General features: G+C 36.7%; 1 protein-coding gene across 9 annotated transcripts in view; it reads left to right on the top strand.

The window, feature by feature from the left end:
- NRXN1 (neurexin 1) overlaps positions 1 to 25,400 on the top strand; it is a 1,098,989-nt gene that overhangs the window by 389,680 nt on the left and 683,909 nt on the right. The window lies entirely within an intron of this gene.

Raw genomic sequence — 25,400 nt, 5'->3', positions numbered from 1 at the left:
CTAAAATGGTACTTAAGATCTAAGGCTCTGAAATGCATCAGTTTAAAAAAACAAACTACCCCCCTGCCTTGACGGTTTAACTATTTAGCTATTTATATATGTATGTATGTACAGATCTTGATTCATGGCAGCATTTCTTTGAAAATCTTTGGGATTGCATATATATATATATATATATATATATATATATATATATATACACATACATATATAATACGGAGAGGGGATGTAGAGGGAATGTGATTTTTCAGAGAGCAGACAGCATCCCAAAGGGGATGTGCAAATGTAGGGACTCTGGCAGTGGCTGTCTAGGAGGGAGGTCTCCTCAGGAGACACCTGCAGCGGCATGCAAAAGCGCTTGGAAGGCTCAGAGTGGCTATTCTGCTGAATAACTGAATATCCACAGAGCCAAGGTCCATGACCTTGAGCACAGCAGATCTTTTCTGCTGAATATGATCTTACTCCAAGCAAAGTCAAATTATTCTTCTCAGTCGCCAAGAAAACCTCAAAGCTTTCACACCACTTTGCCCTAAGAGATACCTCAAATCTGCTAAGGCAGCCCCGCAGGACGACAGGACCACAGAATGCACTTGAATTGCTTGGAAGCATAAAACTTTCCATTTTGTACTGAATTCTGATGCATCTCGGTTGCACGCCAAGTATAAAAAGGACTTTGACCTCAAGTCGGAAGACTGAAGGGCTGCTTCTCTGCCTTCCTTGAATCTTAGCTAGACGAAGAATAAAGGATTTGTTTTCGTGAAGAGAGTCACAGGCGTGCCTGAGCCTGGGTCATTCCGTCTTGACCCATCTGCCCACTCTTCCATTTTGTGTCCTTTCAACATTCAAGCGCCATGCTTTTTAATCAACCAAACAAGCAACTGCAAATGAGAGAAAGGGGGAAGAAACTCTTTGTCTTCAAATTGGAAATACATGTGAAGGAAACAGAAGCCGAATTTTATTAAAGGCTTTTGTGAGGAGGCTTTTAGTCAGCATTTGACTTGGTTAAAATCCGGAGCCGACTGTTTATTAAGGCACAGCAGCAAGGCAAGCAAAAACCAGTCCTTTGTGCATTTGTCTATTAGAAGAAGGAAGAGGAACTTACACACTGACAATTTCAGCTTGCGGTGTATAGACGTGTCAGCTCCTTAGACAGAGATGGGCCTGTCAGGGAGAGCTTGCTGATGGATGGGTGTCGGTGCCTCTCGTTAACTATTTCAGGGCTAGCTCTCATTCTGCATCTTTCTTTCTCTATCTGTTTTATCCCAGGACTCCTTTCCAGGCCTTTCTCTGTAGTGTAGACTGTCCTTGTTTTTAATGTCCATAGTGGGTTATTTAGCTTCCGTATTTTCTTCATTGGCTTCAGGTTTTATTCTGACCAGCAAATAAAGAGCACTCTTCAGGGCGCCTGGGTGACTCGGTTGGTTAAGTGAGTGCCTTTAGGCTCAGGTCATGATCCTGGAGTGCCAGATCGAGCCCCGCAGTGGGCTCCCTGCTCAGTGGGGAGTCTGTCTCTCTCCCTCTGATCCTCCCCCCTCTCATGATCTCTCTCTCTCAAATAAATAAAATCGTAAAAAAAAAAAAAAAAAAGAAAGAAAGGAAGAGCACTACTCAGGACAGGCTTTTAAGGATTTGGAACATTTGCCTTCTTTCAATGCTTGTGGTAAGTTTTGCCAGAAATACTTAAATCTTACATATTTTAATAACGAGAGTTTTGGATTGTGGCTGCATTTTTAACTTTAAAAAAAACTGAAAACAACTGAATTCAGCCATTTAAAAAAAAAAATATTTTGGGGCAAATGTGATTGAGTCGGTAGTAAGATACAATTCTACAATGCTTCCTTGGTGATGTTTTCTTCAGGAAGATATGCAATATCGGCGTGGGTTTTAGTTTACCATACTATACTGAATGGGTAAAGTATTCATTCATGTGGTTTTACATAATGATTGGCCCTTAAAAGGAAACTGTGACTTTAAATCAGGTGCTTCCGAAGGTCAATCTAATAACGTTCTTGAAGGGGAGAGAGGAAGTGCTATTGTGTTCCCACTTTATAAGCTAAAATATGCCAACTATTTATTAATTACTCAAGCAATATGCAAATGTACAGCAGTACTATACACAGATGGTCACATCTAAAGTGTAAATTATAGCTTAAAGAGCTGAAAGACTTTGGCACATTATTATAACTAAATTAGAAGAGTTACAGAGGCACTATTATTACACATTAAATGCCTAGGTCATATTTCTCTTAGCCCTTGATTCTCTACCATATCTGCACATTAGAATCACCTAGAATATTTCAGAATATCCCTATGCCCAGGCCACACACTGAACCAATTAAATGAGTTTTGAGGTCAGGAACTGGGACCCAGGCACTCAATATTTTTCAAGGCTCTTTAAGGTGATTTTATGGTAATACCAAGTTGAGGACCACTATGAATATTAAACATTTTATCATATCACCTCAGCCTGGTATAACTAATGAGCCAGTAATTAGCTTCTTGTGAGGACACTTATATGTATCCAATTTATGGATTTTTTTTTTTACTGTGAAGTGATAGATTTTTTTTTTCCCATGTCATGGGCAATACTATCAATTTAAAATAAAACGCACTGTGTCTTTACTTTTTTAAAAGATTTTTTATGTATTTATTTGTCAGAGAGATAGCACAAGTAGGGGGAGCGGAAGCAGAGGGAGAAGCAGGCTCCCCGCTGAGCAGGGAGCCCGATCTGGGACTTGATCCCAGGACCCTGAGATCATGACCTGAGCCGAAGGCAGATGCTTAACCGACTGAGCCACCCAGGAGACCCTCACTGTGTGTTTTTAAATAGGAATATCTGAACATCTTAGTCAAAGCCTTTCATTATAATACTATATACCAAAAGAAACTGCAAACTTCAAATGTTGGTGTTGAGAAGCTTAACATAGTGCAAATGTAGTGAGGTAGTTAAGATAATTACTTCACTTTTAAATTGTAAGCTGAGAAAAATAATAGTAATGTTGTTTGGTGATATGAAAGCTATAAAGCTTTAATTTTGTGTATTTTCTCTAGGAGTTATTAAAACTAGGTACCTAAGAAAGCAATTAAATTAGGATGTGTGTCACGGTGGGGGAAAAAAAAAAGACTGGCCTATATTCTTCAAAATGAATTTTCTTTTCCCTGAAACTGTGAAGGTGTCCATTCAAACCTATCCAAAATAGCATTAGAAATGCTGCAGAATGTAGTAGAAAGAGCTGAGGATTCAGTCCAGAGATCCAAATTCTAGTCGGAAGCTAAGAGGTTCTTGCCAAGTCTTTTAAGTTCTCTGGGCTTTACTTAGTTTCCTTGTTTGTAAAATGCAAAGGCTGAATTAAATCGGTATTTTTCAAAGTTAAGTGGTGAACCATTATTAGATTATGAAATCAATTTAGGATAATTCCTATTTCTATAAAACACGGAAGAGTAGATTACAGGTAGCAAAGTTGGTATATTGTACGTGAATCCTGGGTACCTAGGAAGAAATTTTGAAAGACCTTGAATTAGAAGATCTCTTAAAATTTTATAGTTTTCTGAATTGTTCGTGGGAAAGGCATGCAGTATGGGGAATGGAGGTGGAGGCAACTTATTTCAAGCATGGAACATAAAATATACCACATATTCTTGTTATGTAGTATCAAGGAAAATAATCTTTAGAAAGAAAAGACTTGTTCCAACAGGGTATTTGGTTCACTTACAACAAGTAGAAAAAGGCAGAAACAAGCATTTACAGCCTGTCAATGTGGAAATGTGTCCCATCCTTGAGATCAGAGAATGGTCACTATAAGAAGTGAATGGATGCTTTGTGAATTATAAGTACGGTTTCAAGAGATAGTATTATTCAGTCTGGCCAGAATGTTCTCTTACCAATCAAATTACTTCCATACTAAAAGTGAGAATGTGCTTTGATTTTTGGTTGTTTCATTTGTATTTTGTCTCGCATTTTGTGCTCACTATTTGTTGGGAAATGAGAAGCTAGGGAAGCAAGGGAGGCCCAGTGCTTTACAAAAAGACATTGAGTTTCAAGTTACACTGTATACTGGAAGTAACTAGAAAGTAAATAATAATAAAGTATTGAGGCACACCAACCCAGTCTTATCAAAGTAAGACTTATAGGGATGGGTGCAAGAAATATGCTTTGCCTACCTGGGTGGCTCAGTCAGTTAAGCGTCTGCCTTCGGCTCTGGTCATGATCTGGGGTCCTGGGATCAAGTCCTGCATCAGGCTCCCTGCTCGCTGGGGAGCTTGCTTCTCTCTCTACCTCCACCCCTCCCCCCTGCTTGTGCTCTCTCTCTCTCTCAAATAAATAAAATCTTTTAAAAATATATGCTTTTTTAAAGGTTTTCACAGATGATTCTGATGACCAGCCCTGTTTGGGATCAACTGGTGTAGAAACCCAGCTTCTCATCCCAACTTTGCCTATGCCTAGCTATAGGCACTAGAAAAAATCTCATACCCTCCATGAGTCTCCCTCTTTCAACTCCAAAGTTTACTTTTTTTTTTTTTTTTTTTTTTTTTTTTTTTTTTTTTTTGAGAGGGAAAGGCGGAAAGAGAGAGGAGTGGCAGAGGGAGAGGGAGAATCTTCAGCAAGCTCCAAACCCAGTACAGAGCCTGATGAGGGGCTCGATCTCACAAACCTGAGATCATGACCTGAGCTGAAATCAAGAATCAGATGCTTAACCAGTTGAGTCGCCCAGGCACCTCTAAAGTTTACAATTCTGTTATTCACTGAGATTTCTGATGAAGTTTCAGAGTTCAAATAAAGTTAGGTAAAACTAAAAAGGAAATTGTAATAATTATTCACCTCCTAAGAAGGACACTCTTTTCTTTTAATTGAAGTGTATAGTTGACACATAATATTACCTTCATTTCAGGTGTACAATGTAGTGATTCAACTTCTTTACATTAAGCTATGCTCACCACAATTGTGGCTACCATCTGTCACCACACAACACTGTTACAGTACTATTAACTGTATTCCCTATGCTGAACCCTCACTGCCGGTGATTCATTCATTCCGTAACTGGAGGCGGGTATCTCCTGCTCCAGGAGGGTGCTCTTTTAGTATTAGGTCACAAGACCAACGGGTTGATAATGTCAGGTGCTAATGGATGACTCTTCTCACAATGTTCATGTTTTATAACCTGGCCATTCCACCCACTCTGATCATAAAAGTCTGATCTGGAGCAAAGACTTCTGACTAACACAAGTTGAACTAATCAGTTAATTCCCTTTGGGGAGTTCAGAATTTGAAGGGAGTTACTTTGAGTCTGAGGTTCACTGTTGTTGAGTTATATGAGTGATACAATCCCAGGAACTCTGCTGTGAGGAGCTTATATCTTCCCTGTGCTCCTTCCTTTCCAAAACTCTGTGGTTCAATGATTCATTTATTCTGGGAGCTACTTCCAAAATCTTTCTGCTAAATTCTGTGTGTTTGCATTTAGGCTAGAACTCTGCGGGTGTTGGGAAGAGAATAAAGCCCTAAGGAATTCACTGTACTTAATGAACTAACTTCTCTCCTATGTATCTAGAAAGATGCTAGTTTTGTACCATCGTTGGGAAAATTGAGAAGATAGTATTCAAATCAGATGAGGAACCTGGGATGAGAAGTGCTGAGCTAGACAGTGTAGATTTACGATGCTTTCAACACAAGTATGATAGATGGGATGAGGGGAGTTTATGGAAGAATTAGTATATAGTTAATAATATTAATTCCATAATCATTATATTACAGAGCCTCATTTTTAAGAAATCTAAAAGTGCGGTATGATAGCATGACCACAGTCATTATACTGAAGAAAACTCAGACTCAATTACATTTACTTGCCCATGATTATGTAGCACTAATCACAAAGTGGGGAACTGAACCCAGGGCTCCTAACTCCAAATTAAGGGCTGTATCCATAAGAAAACACTAACACTAGTCATTATTGATTGATTCTTCCATACTTTTATTCAAGAAGTATGCATAATCCTAAATTCATATAAACTTTTAATAAGTAACATAAACTTTCTCTTAAAATATTTTATTATTCCAGGGATTGCATTTATATGGAAAAGTACCTTAAACTTGGGGGGAAGTTATCAAACACATTCTTTTAACACCCCAGCATACATAGGACTAGAAAGTCTGTTGAAGGTGTTCTTTTCTGGGCTAACAAAAAAAGGTGATCAGAATAGAAAGTTTATTTCTGATAGTGTGAATAGAACATCTTCCCATGCCCCCTTGTTTCTCTAAATTTTTTAGTCCTCACAGAATAAGAACTAGCTCTAGGAGCCCAAAGAGACAGAGGTTGCTATAGAAAGTTCCTTTTAAAAGCAACAGCCATCAGAAATCTTTAAAGACATTTTAACTCTAGCATGTTGCCTGATTTTGACAGCAGGAAAGCAATAAAGTTTGGCACAGAGTTGGGCCTCAGTAAATGTTTATTGAGTGAACCAATGAAACAGTGACTTAATAAATCAAGCATGTTACAGAACCACAGGATTTTAGAATTGAGAGAAACACTGGAGAGCACTTAGTCCAGCTCTGTGACTTTGCCAGGAAGGAAAACGAGGAGCATGGAGGCTAAGGGAGAAGGCCAGGGGCAGACGGCTGAAAAGTGACCAAGTGGAAACCAGCGTTCCAGGTCTCCTGATTCTTAGCCCAATGTGTTTCCCTGAGAGAATGAAAAATAAAAATAACAAAAAAATCATGAATATCCCATGAGATCATCTTACAGGTCATCTAGGTACAAACCTGATTAAAAGGGTAAACCATCAATAGAGACATTTTTTCTTACTTTATGACATTTGTAATATTCCATCTCTTTCTTATTCCATGAATCTTAAGTAACCAAAATTTTCCTGGAATTAGGGTGTTGGGCATGATATTCTGGTTAATAAAAGAATTGGTAAAAAAAAAAAAAAAAGCACATTTTTTAACTGCTAGACAGTCATTTGAAATGTAGTAGTTACTTTATTTTTTTTTTTAGATTTTATTTTTATTTATGAGAGAGAGACGTGGAGGGGAAGGAGCAGAGGGAGAGAGACAAACAGACTCCGAGCTGAGCTGGGAGCCTGGCGCAGGGCTCCATCTCACGACCCTGAGATCACAACCTGAGCTGAAACCAACAGTTGGATGCTTAACCGACTGACCCACCAAGGCGCCCCTGTAGTACTTACTTTAATAATAATGTTAATAATAATTAGCAACTGATTCCCCACCATTTGCCAGGTATGACTGTGTACACAATTTCATGTTCAAGAGACATCTTCCTCATAGAATTATTAACTAGAGCCCCCTGAAACGAAATTATTTAAGTAACCTCCACTGTAAAGTGAACCTCTAAACACTGGCCAGTTGTCTCCCTCTGCACATACTAAAGACAGCAAAACTGACCCTCTCACCACTCCTAATGCACTGTCCGCCTCCCAACTTCCCTGTCCACCTAAGCATTGAGGGATGCAGCAGGTAGGGGAAAAAAGACCACTAGTGCAGGGAATGGCCAGCAATCCCTGCACTGATGGATAAAAGATCACTCCAGACTTTACTGTGAAAATGAGGAGAAGGTGGGGGGGTGTCAACATTCAGAGACAAAGACCCTTTGCTCTTCTTTGCTCCCACATTTATTGGTCCTTCAGGATAATCACAAATTCTTATCACTGTTTCTCAAGCACAGGAGGTGTGACAAGGGGTCTTACTGAAACTGGGAGGATCTGTTTACAGGAAAGATACGATATGCTAATTTGCCTAGTCTCTGAGTTCTGCTAAACATAGCCTAAGGGACAATGCCTAAGTCTCTTGGATCACAGGGTGGCTGTTGGGGCTAGGATAGTTTCGGGAAGGCTACGCCCTTCTCCGAAACCTTTCCTGCCCTCAGCGGCCTCTGTGTTACATTTAACAAGTCAGGTATTATGGCTGATGTCATGCTCTACATTAACTCCAACACACTAGGTCATACGTACTCCAGAATTGTACTGTTCAAGAAGTGTGCTTCCTTTGTCCAGCCTAACTGGGGGACACGGAGAATCATGTGTAGGACCTGATGATGCAAAAAAAGACAAGCTCGTATTCTACGTTCCTGATGCCTGGCAATGTATGCATCACACTGGCTGATCTGCCCTGTGCCTTCCTGAGGAGGGGAGAAAGGAACAGGCAAGGTGAAAAGACTTGACAAAAGGAGTATAGCCTATGCTTTCAGCATTTGGTATAGCCAAAAAGATACCTAAGATTCTACGGCTCAAACAGACACTCCCTGTAGGCTGGGGCTTGAGCCATCTGGCCAGTATTCCAAGAAGGCCACTTGCTGGGCCAGAGAACTGATCTCTCTCTCTCTCTCTCTCTCTCTCTCTCTCTCTCTCCCCGCCCCCTTTTCTCCCTCCCTGTCCTTTTCTTGGTTATGCTGTCTCATTATCATGCTCTCTCTCTCTTCCCACCAAGCCCCTCCTTCTTCTTTCTTTCCTTCTCTCTCTCTCTCTTAATATTTAGAAAATGCAAGAAGGACAAAGTCTTAAGGCAGAGGGTAAGAAGATGCCTACCTAGCACCATACCACGTTCCTCCTCCCTACCCCCTCAATTCAAGACTATGAGATAAGGGATGAAATTTACATCAAATTTTAGGTTCAAATTATAAATTAGCCTGAGTTTTTGATAACCAATAGTGACCAGAAATTCAGTGATTCTGCCAAGATAATAAGAGATGGAGAAAAAAAGTGACTGTTTTTGCATAAATACATACATAAATACTGTTTCATGTTTATATACCATGAATATATGCCGTGGGTTGCGACTCTTTAATAAACTCACTACGCATACGTTATATTATTTAATCCTCACGACTACCCTGTCAGATAGGTCCTCCATTTACTGATGAGAAAACATTTTATTGCTTCCATTTACTGATGAGAAAACTGAGATTTTAAGGTAATCAGTTATTAATCAAATACTCACAATGTGAGAGGGAAATTCAAACCCAGGTGACTATGACTCCGTAGCCCACACCCCTATGGTCCAAAACTTCATAAATGTTAGTCTCATTGCTACCACTTCCATATATACCATAGTCCAATCTCCATACAGAAGTCAGACGTATCTTTTTGGAATATACATCAGATCATATCACTCCCCAGTCTACAATACTCCGGTGGCTTCCCGTTATACATGGAATAAAATCTGAAAGTTTGACGAAGATCAAGAAGGGCTTACGTGACCTAGCCCCAGATCCCATCTCATTCCAGGTTACCTCTTGTTTCACTGTGCTCAGCGCTCACTGAATTTTTCTCCATTCCTGAAGTAAGCCAATTTTTTTTTTCTTCTCATTTCAGGAAGTTGCCCTTTTGAGTTTTTTGTGCTTGGAATACTCTTTGCCCAGATCTCCCCCAGGGGCTCCTCAGCATTCAGGTCTTGGTTTCAGTGTCATCTGCTGAGAGAGCTCCCCTGGCCACCTACATCGGTCGCCCTGCACTGGTCATTCTTGCTCTCACTGTGCTCTTTTGTGTGTTCAGTGTCCTTGTTTAGGGTTATCTCTTCCTCATTTGTTGGATGAGAGTGGAAACCCTGAGGACCTTGTTTCCCAATGTATTTCTTACACCTAGAATAGTGCCTCCAAATTGTAGGCCCTGTACATGTAATTATGAAATGAATGATGCCTGTGAGTAAACAGTAATCTCCCTCTTGATTCCATTTTCAGTACCAGATGCTTTACATGTGTGACTTTTGGGTTCAGTATCACTGTCTTTTTTTTTTTTTTTTTAAGATTATTTATTTATTTATTTGACAGAGATAGAGACAGCCAGTGAGAGAGGGAACACAAGCAGGGGGAGTGGGAGAGGAAGAAGCAGGCTCATAGAGGAGGAGCCTGACGTGGGGCTCGAACCCGGAACGCCGGGATCACGCCCTGAGCCGAAGGCAGACGCTTTAACCGCTGTGCCACCCAGGCGCCCCCAGTATCACTGTCTTAAGATCAAAGGTGTGTTGTGAGTTACCAGTATCCCTTCTCTTCCTCTTGTGAAAAGAACGCTACCTTGCAATCTAAGTGTTTCCATTTTGTACTGATCTTAGTGTATGCTGACTAACTACTTTGAATTAATTTTATAACAAGTTAGCAGTTTATCTTAAAATACACACATACACGATAAAGTTAAACAAATTAAAAACCTTAGCCAACCCTCCTAAGAAGAAGAGTTATGTGAGTACATCCCTTCTCATCTCAGTTTCATTCCTCATTACACTTACCACATGTTTATTTACTCCCATCTCTAAAGATACTGGGGATGCCAAGATAAGACACATTTAGTGCTTTCTTTTAAGGATTTGTTATTCTGGTTTTAAATATAGTAGGCCGTATTTAGTAGTATATATTTCCCTCATTGATAGATATTGTTGACTTTAACATGTTTCAAGTTCACTCAACTGTAAAAAGTAGAAATGTGACAGCCCAGGCCCATTGATTTTCAGTGAGTTGGATCACATCTAGAATGAATGATGGTTTGTTTTCAGTTTCAGCAGGGGATGAACCAAGGTATTTCTAGAGAGAAATAAATGCAGTTGCATGAACCTTATTAAGTACATCCACTAGTAAAGATGACTTGCTGGATTGTACCAGGAGATACACACCCCTTAGATTTATTCAGAAGAGTAGTTCTAAGTTCCCAAACCTACAGAGGATCCTATCGTAATATTGCCTAAAGGGGAAACAAGTTGAGAATAAGAATTCAGAGATTACCTCCAATGATTTAACGACTAGACTCTGCTGGGATGCATATTAAATAGATATGTGACACATATACACACTGATCAGATCGCTCTGATTCTTTTTTTTCTTTCGCAGTCTTTTTTTTTCCGACCAAAAGATGCAAAGTAGCTGATCTGGATGTTTATCCTTTAAGAGAAGTGCCATGATATCAAAATATTTTGTCTTTAATACTTAACTCAGACATCACACACACACACACACACACATCCTTCTTACAATCCTTAAAAGCTATTCTAAATCATAGTTCGGTTCTCACAATAAGACTTTGACTTTAATTTCACTGGGATCACCTGGGGACTCTCATTAAAATCCAGATTCTGGGGGAATGAAACATGAGAGACTATGGACTATGAGAAACAAACTGAGGACTTCGGGGGGGGGGGGTGGGGGAATGGGATAGGCTGGTGATGGGTAGTAAGGAGGGCACGTATTGCATGGTGCACTGGGTGTTATACACAACTAATGAATCATCGAGCCTTACATCGGAAACCGGGGATGTACTGTATGGTGACTAACATAATATAATAAAAAATCATTAAAAAAAAAGAAAAAAAAAAGACAGAGAAAAATAAAATAAAATAAAATAAAATCCAGATTCTGCATCAGTGGTCTGCAGAGAGGTCCTGAGATTAACACTTCTCATAAGCTCCAAGTCATGCCTGATATGGCCCCTTGGGGAAGGCGCTGTTGAGATCATATTTTCTAGGCATTTCCACTTTAGCCAACACTTTGTTCTTCCCTATGAGGTTCTCCTCCACTCTGCTCTTGCCTTTCAAGATGCCACAATTTGTGTCTATAAATTTGTGTATTTTATAATGTGGAGCAGTTTGCCACATGACCAAAATATGTGGATATCCCAAAATACAGATTTGTAGAATTAGAGGCAGCCCCTCTCTGATTCTAGAAAGAAAGCAGCATGTTATAAATTGGCCACTCTTTGGAGCATGGTTCTATAGACGAGTTGTTCATTATAAATTGCCCTGACCAAGTTGGTAATAAATCGATTTCATATTTGAAATTATTTACTCCATGTCCATTTTATAAATGAGGATTGTTTATAAATGTAGAGTATCTGTAAATTTGCTATAAATATAATTTTATTCCTATAATTATATGTATATTATATAATTTACTTCTTTATTAGGTAATCATTAATTGTCACCTAAAGAAATCGTAAGTTCATGTTGAGATTCTTTGTAAATTCTATAATCACCGAACTATGTTTTTACTTTGATTATGTTCCTGGTTTTGTCCAGGTTAAAATATGCTAGAGTCTAGTTGTCATAGATTCAGTTGTTGCGAGTTGAGCCTGAGACAGGCCCAGAAATTGCAATATTGCACACCTGGTGAATGCCAGAGTATCTGTTTATTGCTGTCCCTGTGTATCATATGATCCATGCAGAACTGATTGGTCATCAGCCCAGACACGCACAGAGTGGCTTTTGGTTCCCAGCACCTGCAGTTATTTAAGCAATTGCAAATCAGTTGCACAATAGGATTGGGAAATTATAGTAGAGTTTTGGACTGTGTCCTATTTCCTTTTGGAAAAAAATATGTTCAAGCTTAATCTGTATTTAATTATTGGTCTTGAATAAGAGACTCATTTCATGGCAATATCTGGGAAATAAGGAAAACCATGAGATTGGACTCAAGAGGGCAAGGGTTATATTTTGATTCTACACCAATTAGTTATGGGACCATAATTTTATCTGTTATCACTCTCTTCATCTAATAAATAAAGGTCTTGTGCTGAATAATATATAGATCTTCTTTAGCTTTCATATTTAATGACCTCAATAATATCATCATTAAGACTGTCCTTCTTTTTTGGGGGGGTTACCTGATAGATGCTTGGAAACTTATTCCCAGATTGGTTACTTTGAGGTATACCTAATGTGAAATAAAATCTTGAGTGATGAGTATTTTATAAAGCTTGATTTCTTGCTGCAAATAATGGAAGTTAGCCCAGAATTTAGATAGATTGTATCATATTTGAGAATTTTGGAATGATTTACAACATTGAATCACATAGAAAATGTAAGGAAAGAGTGAACTACTCTCCCTTTAAAGTAATGCTTGAGGTACCTGTGTGGCTCAACTGGTTAAGCATCCAACTCTCGATTTTGGCTCAAGTCGTGATCTCATGACATCAGGGTTGTGATATAAGGGTTGTGAGATTGAGCCTCACGTTGGGCTCCACGCTGGGCATGGAGGCTGCTTAAGATTCTCTCTCTCCCTCTGCCCCTCCCCCACCAGTTTGCATGTACATGCACTCTCTCTCTAAAAAAATTAATGAAATATATAAATAAATAAATATAAATAAATAAACAAAATAAAAGAAAGTCATACTATTTTTCCTTATAGTGATCAACTGATTGTTTTAATTTTTAAAGTACGTAGGGTTGTGGCAAATAATATGATGCTGTTTTCTGTTACGCTTCTTAGGGACAGGATTTAACCTGTGATTTTCAATAATCAGACTTCCCTCTTTCTGTTTTTCTAAACTTGCTTTATCTTTAAAGTCAGACAGCCAGGCTTATTATTTAATTTAATCATGTAAACTTCTAGTGCGTACCTTTGTTTAGTCAAGGATGTTTTTGGCACAATATTCTTGTGTATTTGACTTGGAGAGTAGTAAAACAAATGAAGTAAGTCTCTCACTCAAATATCTACTTTTTTTTCCACATGTTGACTTTAGTTTCTAATTTGTGTTGAACACAATCTTAGAATCACGTAAATATAGTAAAACCTTAAAAACCTGTGTAATTTGGGATTGCACATATGAAAAGCAAGATAATCAAGAACAATAATAAAGGATATGTTTTTGGCATACATAAAAGGCCTAACATTCCTCATCTAAGTGGGGTCAACGTGACTTCTGTCTGCCCAAAGGCATCTTTGTCCTTAGGAGATAGGGTCATTCCCTTGCAAGTCCTTCACTTAGTGAAGAAGCTCACTGAACTTGATAGATGTGGAAACATAGGGCCAAATTAATGAGATTTTTGCCCCATGCATAGGCTGTGTGAAGGGGCTCCATCCTGAGAATCAATTTCTCTCTGAACTTGAAAGTCATTTCACCTCTCTTTGTCTGACATTCCTATCTATAAAGTAGAAATTCTTGGTGTTGAAATCAATCCATTTGTACAGTCTAACCTTCAAAGATTGAAAACCTTGTATCATATCCGATTAAGTGGTTCAGTTATATTTAAGTCCTTTTTATAGTGAGAAATTGGTTTACTATCAAATGAAATGTTCTACCTATGGATAATTCTCTTAGAAAGTCTTCATTATATTGACATATATTATCCCATAGCTTTTGTGCTTTGATTCTATTTACACCGTGATTCCACACAAAATGGAATTACTCTTCAAAGGGACATTCTTTCTGATATTTGAAGATGCTGTCATATGTCCCCTATTTTTTTTTCCTTTAAGAGATCTTTCAGTATTTCATTATATGATCTAGAAGCCTTTCATCATTTCAGCATATATTGAAACACATTCTAGCTTGACGAAGTAGGAGTATAACAGGTGTGAGTGGACCAGCATTAAAGTACAAGAGCATGCCATCCCTCTTCTAAGCACTTGTATGAACATAACCATGCTTACGTGGACTTTTTTGAATGTCTCTAGCACACAGTTGATTCATATTCTAAGTCCTCCAAAGATTTTGCTTTATTTGGTTTTATCTCTTGTGCCTGGGAAGTCATGTTAACTATATTATTTGTTTGTTCAGTTGAATGGTTTTGGACCAGAAAATAGGACTCAGATTTATTCCCATCAAATTTAACTTTGTCGGAGTCAGCTCATCCAGTCATCATAACAAGAATTTATAGAATTCCAAATTTTCCATTGAACTTTCCCTCAGAAAATTAGATGAGCAGAACCTGTATTTTCATCTAAATTATTGAAGGGATGAAAACTGAATAGGACTACAATCCAATGGCATCCTATTCAATCTCTTCCTGCAATTGTATAGCAGCATTAAAACAAATTAATATATGATTTTAGTAAAATCCTCCAATTTTTTAAGTTTATTTTTTTAACTGTCTCTCTACTATCAAAACATTTCTGTGATTATGAAAGAAACTTCCTTCACCTTGACATCGATCAATCACTTAGCACCTTTAGAGTATGGTCCTTCAAACAATTATAATTGTATTTATGCAGCCGATATATTTCATTCTAAATGTGGTGAGGTTGTTTTGAAGGGCAAATGGCATTAAGGGATATTAATATGCATTGAAAAGTTTTTACATGATACATATTTGATAGTACTACTACTGCTATTATTTTAGTGTTCACTAATAAAAGTAGCATTAATAGGAGTACTGTCTTGCTCATATCACCCTATTAATTGGAACAACAATACTATGTCAGATGAATTTTTTCTCAATTATCCAGATTATTTAAATTGGATTATTTAAACTATTTTATTGAAATATAGCATAAATACTGGGAAGTGCACATAAGTCTACCACTGTGTGATTTTTGTAGTCTGAGCACACCCATAACCAAAACCCAGATCAAGAACAGAACATTACTAAGACTAAATGTTCCAATTGAAAAACAGGGTAACAGAATGGATAAAAGAAATAAGACCCATTTATATATTCTGACAAGAGACTCATTTTAGACTGAAAAACACCTGCAGATTGAAAGTGAGAGGATGGTGAAACATCTACCATGCAAATGATGTCAAAAGAAAGCCAGAGTAGTAGTACTTATATTGGACAGAACAGTCTTTAAAACAATGACTGTAACAGACAAAGAAGGATACTGCATAATAATAAAGGGGCCAATCCATCAAGAAGATATAACAATTGTAAATATTTATGCACCCAAGATAGGAGCACCCAAATACATAAAAAAGTTAATAACAAGCACAAAGGAACTAATTAATAATAATACAATAATAGTAAGAGATTTAACACACCACTTACATCAATGCACAGATCATCTACACAGAACATCAACAAGGAAACAATGGCTCTGAACAACACACTGGAACAGATGGCTTTAACAGATATATTCAGAACATTCCATCCTAAAACACCAGAATACACATTCTTTTCAAGTGCACATGGACCAATATTCTCCAGGTTAGATCACATATTAGACCACAACACAAGCCTCAACAAATTCAAGGAGATTGAAGTCATACCATGCATCTTTTCTAACTACAATACTATAAACTAGAAGTCAATCACAAGAAAAAAATCTGGAAAGACCACAAATACATGAAGGTTAGATAACATGCTACTCAATAATGAATGGGTCAAGCACAACATCAAAGAAGAAATTTAAAAAGTACATGGAAACAAATGGAAATGAAACCATAACAGTCCAAAAACTTTGGGATGCAGCAAAAGCAGTTTTAAGAGGGAAGTTTATAGCAATCCAAGCTACCTCAAGAAGCAAAAAAAAAAAAATCTCAAATAAACAGCCTAACCTTACACCTAAAGGAACTAGAAAATGAACAAGAAGCAAAACCTAAAACCATCAGGAGGAAGGAAATAATAAAATTAGAACAAAAATAAATGACAGAAATTAAAAAACAATAGAAAAGATCAATAAAACCAAGAGCAGTTTCTTTGAAAAAATCAATAAAATTGATAAACCTTGGCCATACTTATCAAGAAAAAGAGAAAGAACTCAAATAAAATCGCAAGTGAGAGAGGAGAAGTAACAACCAACACCACAGAAAAACAAAGGATTTCCAGAGAATATTACATGCCAACAAATTAGACAACCTAGAAGAAATGGATAAATTCCTAGAAACATATAAAGTACCAAAACCGAAACAGGAAGAAATAGAAAATTTGAGCAGACCAATAACCAGCAAAGAAATTAAGTCAGTAATCAAAAAACTCCCAACAAACAAAAGTCCAGGACCAGATGACTTCACAGGTGAATTCTACCAAAAATTTAAAGAAGAGTTAATACCTATTCTTCTCAAACTGTTCCAAAAAATAGAAAAGGAAGGAAAACTTCAAAATTCATTCTATGAAGCCAGGATTACCTTGATACTAAAACAAGACACCACTCAAAAAGAAAACTACAGGCTAATATTCCTGATGAACATAGATACAAAAATTCTCAATAAAATACTAGGAAACCTAATTCAACAATACTTTTAAAGAAATCATTTACCACAATCAAGTGGGATTTAGTTCTGGAATGCAAGAGTGGTCCAACATTTGCAAATCAATCAATGTGGTACATCACATCAGTAAGAGAAAGGATAAGAACCATATGATCATTTCAATAGACACAGAAAAAGCATTTGACAAAGTTCAACATTTGTGATAAAAATTCTCAACAAAATAGAGTTAGAGGGAACATACCTCAATATAATAAAGATCTATAAAGACTCACAGCTAACATCATCCTTAATTGGGAAAAACTGAGAGCTTTTCTCCTAAATTCAGGATCATTACAGGGATGTCCACTCTCACCATTTTGATTCAACATAGTACTAGAAGTGCTAGCCATAGCAATCAGACAACAAAAAGAAATAAAAGAAATCCAAATCAGTAAGGAAGAAGTAAAACTTTCACTATTTGCAGATGACTTGATGCTGTATAAACAAAACCTGAAAGACCCCACCAAAAAATTTCCAGAACTGATTTTAGTAAAGTAACAGGATATATCAACATACAGAAATACGTTGCATTTCTATACACCAATAATAAAACAGCAGAAAGACAAATTAAGTAAATAATGTAATTTACAATTGCATCCAAAATAATAAGTTACCTTGGAATAAACCTAACCAAAGAGGTGAAAGACCTGTACTCTTGAAAATGGAAAAACACTTATGAAAGAAATTGAAGATGACACAAAGAAATGGAAAGACATTCCATGCTCATGGATCAGAAGAACAAATATTGTTAAAATATCTACACTACCCAAAGCGATCTATTAATTTAATGCAATCCCTATCAAAATACCAATAACTTTTTTTACAGAACTAGAACAAATAATTCTAAAATTTGTATGGAACAACAAAAGTCCCTGAATAGCCAAAGCATTCCCGAAAAAGAAAAGCAAACCTGGAGGCATTTAACTTCAAGTTATATTACAAGCTATAGTAAACAAAATGGCATGGTACTGGCACAAAAATAGACATATAGATCAATAGAACAGAAGAGAAAATCCAAAAATAAACCCCACAATCATATGGTCAATTGATCTTCCACAAAGCAGGAAAGAATACTCAATGGGAAAAAGACAGCCTATTCAGCAAATGGTGTTGTGAAAACTGGACAGCTACATGCAAAAGAAATAAATGGGACAACTTTCTTACACTATACACAAAAATAAATGCAAAATGGATTAAAGACCTAAATTTGATACAAGAATCCATCAAAATCCTAGGAGAGAACTCAGGCAGTAACTTCTTTGACATTGGCCATAACAACTTCTTCCTAGATATTTCTCCTGAGGCAAGGAAAAAAAAAAAGCAAATATAAATTATTGGGACTACATCAAAATAAAAAGCTTCTGCACAGTGAAGGAAACAACAAAACTAAAAGGCAACCTATGGAATGGGAGAAGATATTTGTAAATGACATATCCAATAATGGGCTAGTATCCCAAATATATAAAGAACTCATCAAACTCAACACTCAAAAACCAAATAATCCAACTAAAAAATGGGCAGAAGACCAGACATTTCTCCAAAGAAGTCATCCAGATGGCCAACAAACACATGAAAAGATGTTCAACATCACTCATCATCAAGGAAATGCAAACAAAACTGCAATCAAATATCACCTCACACTTGTCACAATGGCTAAAATCAACAACACAAGAAACAGCAGGTGTTGGTGAAGATGTTGAGAAAAAGGAACACTATTGCACTGACGTAGGAATGCAAACCAGTGCAACCACTGTGGAAAACAGTATGGAGTTTCTCAAAAAGTTAACGGTAGAACTACCCTATGAGATAGCAATTGCTCTACTAGGTGTTTACCCAAAGAATACAAGAATACTAATTCAAAGGGATACATGCACCTCTATGTTTATAGCAGCATTATTTACAATAGCCAACTGTCCATTGATTGATGAATGGATAAAGAAAAAGTGGTACATTTATGCAATGGAATATTCTTCAGCCATAAAAAAGAACAAAATCTTGTCATTTGCAAAGACATAGATGGAGCTACAGAGTATAATGCTAAGTAAAATAACTCAGTCATAGAAAGACAAATTCCATATGATTTCATTCATATGTGGAATTTAAGAAACAAAACAAACAAAGGTGAAAAAAATTAAGAGAGAGAGACAAAGCAAGAAACAGAGTGTTAACCATAGAGAAGAAATTGATGGTTACCAGAAGAGAGATTGGTGAGTTTATGGGTTAAATAAGTGATGGAGATTAAGGAGTGCACTTATTGTGATAAGCGCTGGGTGATGTATGGAACTGTTAAATAATTATATTGTATACCTGAAACTAATATGATACTCTATGTTAACTAACTGGAATTAAAATAAAAACTTAAAAAGAAATAACAGAACACTACTAGCACCCCAGTGTCCTCACTAGTTCTCCCTTCATCTAGCCATTATCTTGATTTGCAACAGTAGAGATTAGTTTTGCTTATTTTTAAGTTTTTTATATATTTGGAATCATAAAAAGTACTTTTTTAAGTCTGGCATTTTCCTTTTCTTCTTCTTCTTCTTTTTTTTTTTTTTTTTTTTTTTTCTCTCCTTAGAGAGATAGAGGTGTGGGGAGGGCTGGTGGGGGGGGGGGGAGGAAGAGAGAATCCCAAGCAGGCTCCATGCCCAGTGCAGAGTCCAACATGGGGCTGGATCTCACAACCCCAAGATCATGGCCTGAGCAGAAATCAAGAGTCAGATGTTCAACTGACTGAGCCACCCAGGAACCCCCTGGCATTTTCCTTTTTTACTTAACCTTATTATTGTGAGATTTATCCATATTTTTGTGTGTAGTTGAAGATCATGTATTCCCATTACTGCTCCTTTGTGTAACTATAACTCAAATTATTTATCAATTCCATCGTGATTGACATTTTGGTAGTGTTCAGCTTGAGGTTATTTTGCAGAATGCTGCTACAAACATACTGATATGTTATTCTGATCGTCTTTGTGTGAATTTTTGTTGAATGTATACTTACAAGTGGAATTGCTGGAAGATTGAGTATGCAGATATCCAGCTTTAAAAGGTATTGCCAAACAGTTTTAAAAAGTACTTCCCACCGGCAATATATGAGAGTTCTAGTTGCATCATGTCTTCACTAACACTTGGTATATTTTGCCTTTGTCATTTTATTCATCATAGTGGAATGTATTGATATTTTACTGTGGTTTTAAATTGATTTCTCTGAAGACAAAGTTGAACATCTTTTCATATGGATATACTATTATCATGGAGTGTCTGTTCATATATTTTGCCTGTTTTTTTTTTCTGTTAATTTGTCTAGTTTTATTCTTATTGGTTTGTATAAGTTCTTTATGTATCCTGGATATAATTATTTTTTCCTATATGTATTGCTGTAAATCTAATTTATTTAGTTCTTCTTTCTTTCTTTCTTTCTTTCTTTCTTTCTTTCTTTCTTTCTTTCTTTCTTTCTTTCTTTACTGCCTATGTTTTCTTCTGGACTTTTATAGTGTCAGGTCTTATATTTAAGTCTTTAATCCATTCTGAGTTTATTTTTGTGTATGGTATAAGAAAGTGGTGTGGTTTCATTCTTTTGCATGTAGCTGTCCAGTTTTCCCAGCATCATTTATTGAAGACACTTTTTCCCCATTGTATATTCTTGCCTCCTTTGTCATAAATTAATTGACCATATAAGCATAGGTTTATTTCTGGGCTCTCCTATTCTGTCAATCTGTGTGTCTACTTTTGTGCCAGTACCATGTTGTTTTGATTATTACAGCTTTGCAGTATATCTTGAAATCTGGGATTGTGTTACTTCCAGCTTTGTTCTTTTTTCTCAAGATTGCTTTGGCTATTTGGGATCTTTCGTGGGTCCATATAAATTTTAGTTTTGTGGAAAATGTTGTTGGTATTTCATTTCTTTTTGATGTTTATTGTTTTAGCACATATTAGAAATGCACAAAATATTCAAGACTTATATTTTAAAATGGAAATAGACCCGTTATTTACATGTTCAACAGGAAAGCATAAGTAATTACTCACTATGCTGCTTCTTATTTGCATATAACATAGCCCAAAACTTAATGACAAAGACTATACAGCAACAAAGAGTTGGAGAAAATATAATCCTTTTGTGTTGTAGAAAATAGAATGATTTATGCATTTTTATATAGAATACATATTCTTTCATGAAAAACAATGTAGCAAAAATATTTTTCCTGTTTAGATTCATGTCTCATTTATGGCTTTTTGAGGTAAGGATACGTTCCACATTGAATTTTTCCAAGACTTATGTGGTTGCCTTTAATGCAATTTGAATTACCTAAATTTTTTAATTAAACAATACAAAAAGTGATGTTTTCATTTTTAAGTAATAGAAACATCATGGTGTTAAATGTCAACAACACTCATTTAACTTCAAAGCTTGCCATCTAGTGAATTGCAAACTCTTTTTACTATTTTTCCCTTTGGGTCTGCCACATTATCTGGCAAAGGAATCCTTTGTCAAGATGCACTGTGAATTATGCTGATTCGAAATGACATTAGGTCACTTGGATAAAATGCTACAGCTTTTTAACTAAACCAAACCTCTTTACACCCCCAAATTTTGTTATTTTGTTATTTAGTTATTTAGTTATTTAAAGGTAGTCAGAGGTTGAGTTCTAGTCTGCTTATGTTCCTGTCAAACTTTCTGAACTTGATAGTCATTTAAGCTTTATGGGTCTGAATTTTTTTTCTCCAAATTTTAATTTAAATTACAGGTAGTTAACATGCAGTGTAATATTAGTTTCCTATGTAGAATGTAGTGATTCATCACTTAATAAAACACCCGGTGCTTATCACGAGTGCCCTCCTTAACAACCATCACCCATTTAATGCATCCCCATGCCCACCTCCCCTCCAACATTCCTCAGTTTGTTCTCTATAGTTCTGAGTCTGTTTCTTAGCTCAATTTCTTAATATGTAAATTAAAAGGTTGGGCCAGAGGAGGGTCTCTAAAACTTTCTGTGGCTTAGAGACCTATACTAGGTATTCAGTGGGGATGAAAATTCTGCAAATATCGTCTTCAGATAAGTGGACCCACCATATATCATGTATGTATATATATATATATAAATGAACCGGAATTCATGTGACTACCTATCATCAGAGGATCAGAACAATACGCAGAGAGAAGTGAATTGAAAGCAATGGGAATGCTATTTCTATTGATTATAGCAACCATTTTCTGAGGACTGAGACCTTTACAATATGAGAAATTCCCATGGGATTATATAATGCCAAATAGTGCTTATTGCAGTTGGTCAATTTTCATCTCATCAGCCCTCTCAGCGGCAGTAAGTAAGAATCACTCTTTATCCATGGCTTTTCCAAACCTGGGATTTTTCTTTTTTATTTTCATTTTTTGCCAATTTCAGGGTAATGACATGATATTTGAACATAATTTGGTTTTTGCCTTTCCCAGAAGGCTCATAGGATTGAGCATCTTTTCATTTATTCTGTGAAATTACTGTGCTTTATTTTGCCTATTTTCCCCCTTGTTCGTCTTGTTTCATATTGATTTATCAAAGTGCTTCACATACCCTGGATTGTAGTCCTTTTTAAATTAATATGGTGTAAAAATATTTTTAGGGCGCCTGGGTGGGTCAGTTGGTTAAGCATCTGCCTTCAGCTCAGGTCATGTTCTCAGGGTCCTGGAATCGAGCCCCACGTTGGGTTCCCTGCTCGGTGGAGAGTCTGCTTCTCCCTCTACCTGTCACCCCACTTGTGCTCACTCCCTCTCTCTCTTTCTCTCTCTCTCTCAAATAAATAAATAAAATCTTTAAAAAATTATTTTCTCCCGATTTTTAAATTTAGATTCTTTCTCTCTTTGTGATATTATCGATGAACAGATATTCCTAATTTTAATGTGGTTGAATGTATTGATATTGTATTAGTACCTTTTATGCCTATTTAATAAATCATTCCATAATTCAGTATCTTACTCCCTTGTCTTACAAAAATTTTACAGATTTACCTCGGTAACTTATATCCTTAGTGCATGGAGAATTGATTTTTGTAGATGATGTAGCGAACCAATTTTCCTTTATTCATATAGATAACCAGTTGTCCCAGTGCCATTTATTGACTAATCTATACTCTGCTCACTTAACTGCAGTGACGGACTTGATATAAATCATTTTCATATAGGCTTAGGATTATTTTTAGTTTCATTATTTTTATTCCCCCTTTTTTCATTTATCCTAATGTATTGTCTTCATTACCACAATTTTCTAATAAATGTGCACCTTTACACAAGAAAGTTCCTTCATCTTCTTTCTCTGGCATATCTTGGCCATTTGGGGCTCTTCGTTTTTCCCAAAGAACTTGTAGAATCAGCTTTTCACATTTATTTAAAAATTTCATTTAGATTTTTAATGGAATTTCATCAAATCTATAGATCTGTTTATATATGTTTAAAGCACTGACTGTCCTAGTACATAGAACCCTGCAGTCTTTCTGAAATATCTTGTTATAAACCCAGTACTTTTCTGAAGATTATTTTGGTCTTTCAATTTATACAATAATATTTACTAAATGATTTTTTATAATGTTTATAATTTTTATAATGTTATAATTTTATAATGTTTATAATTTTTATAATGTTCATATATTTTTCCTATCTTCCTACATTACCTAGGACTTCAAGTACAGTATATTGATAGTAGGCGTCCTTTTCTGACCTTAAAGATAATATTCTAGATTTCATAATAAAGTTGACATATCCTATTTGTTTTAGATTATTTATCACATTTATTAATTAGATAGGCAAGAAAGAAGGCATCTACAATTCTTAATGCCTACCAACTTTGCCAGATGCCTGTATATGCATTATCTCATTTTATCCAGAAAGACTGGTATAACTAATCATTTTCAGAAACTGAGATTTGAAAAGATGCATAATTGCCCCCCCCAGTGCACTTAGCTCGACCTACTTCCCCACCCCCTCAGTATATATACTTATAAATATTTAGTTGTGCTAACTCCCAATATCAAGCCACTTGCCATATTGAACTGAACAGAGGAGTAGGCACCCTGACTGTAAACTTTCAGAGACAGGACTCAGGTCCGCTTTGGCCACTCCATTATCCCTAAAGACTGGTACTGGGCTTAACACTTGGGAGGTGCTCAACCAATATTTTGAGTGTATGAATGGGAGGGACCCTCTAGTTTGGCTTGCATTGTCCTTGCTATGATTCTGCCACAGAATGTGATAGATTTGGCTTGACCACTAGTCGTCACTAATAACTTACTGGTAGGCAGTAACTTTTCTTCAGGGCTCACACCCTTGTGAAAGTCCCTAGGTGCTCACTGTTTAACTCTGTGCCATGCCTTTCCTACCTCAGCCACTTGTGGCACTGTCTGCATCCAGAGAGTCAGGTCATCAGGCACTGGTGAGACCTTGATTTGAGCTCTGATTCAAGGACGTGAGTTATTTCACTATCAAATTAAATAGCCTTGAGATAAAAACCTATTGCCAAGGGTAAGCCCCTTTCCAGCATGAACCGGCTGTGGACATGGTAGAGATGTTATATTACCAGTAAAACAGATTAAGATTCCCCAGTATCACTTATAATTCTGTGTTTATAGTTTATCAGAAGATGATTCCAGACCATACTGTTTCATTTTTCTTGGCACAATACCATCATTGCCTAGGAAGTTGAGGAAGCTTTTGGCTTACATTCTTCCTTTGGTTAAACTCAATCAACCCACATTTGGGGTTGATCTGTCTGACATCTTGTGGGATCCACATTGTTACTTGTAAATATAGTAAAGACAGATATATAGAAAATTTGAGACTTCATTTACATGCTATTCCCATGATGATGTGCTGGAATTTTTACCAGGCTCATAAAAGCCAGCCCTACCATCTGCTTGGTGAGATCAGGGAATGAATCGACAATCCAGCAGACTCCATTAAGCACGCTATCACTGCTCCCTCCACCCAGGGAGGGAACAGGAAAAAAAAAATGCACATGCTCTGTAGATCTATTTACTCCCAAACCAAATTCTATTTTTTTTCTTTGCTTTCCCCTTACCAGATAATTTGTTATGGTTTCTCAGTGATGAAAATATTTGGCTCTTCACTGAGAAGATCTTTGAATATAAATGTCTCACTGAAAATTAAAATAACGCCTCAGTTGGATGGAGAGAATGTTGCAAATACCCTGGAACCCATTGTTGCCAGCAGAGTAGAACCAACCAATATGCATTTATGGTACCTGATTCATGCCCTGGAGATATCACAGAGCTGCTTTCTCTCATCAGAGCTCTTGCAGTGATACTTAAAAATTAATTGAATTTTCAAGAATGTCAGCTTTAGCTATTGCAGTTGATGGCCCAATAGCTAAGGAGGTTTATTAAAAATATACTGCCACCTACAGTACCATTTGACTCTGTTTGACAGGGCTCTTGTCATGAACGTTAATTAGACAGAGTTAATTTGGGGGGCTGATTAATTTTGTTTCTGTTAAGGTCTGCTG

This window comes from Ursus americanus, chromosome 7 (assembly GCF_024610735.1).
Source record: "Ursus americanus isolate L20-20 chromosome 7, mUrsAme1.1.p, whole genome shotgun sequence".
In the NCBI taxonomy this organism is placed as follows: domain Eukaryota; kingdom Metazoa; phylum Chordata; class Mammalia; order Carnivora; family Ursidae; genus Ursus; species Ursus americanus.
Note: the sequence above shows the minus strand (reverse complement) of the source record. Positions and strands in the feature narration are given on the sequence as shown.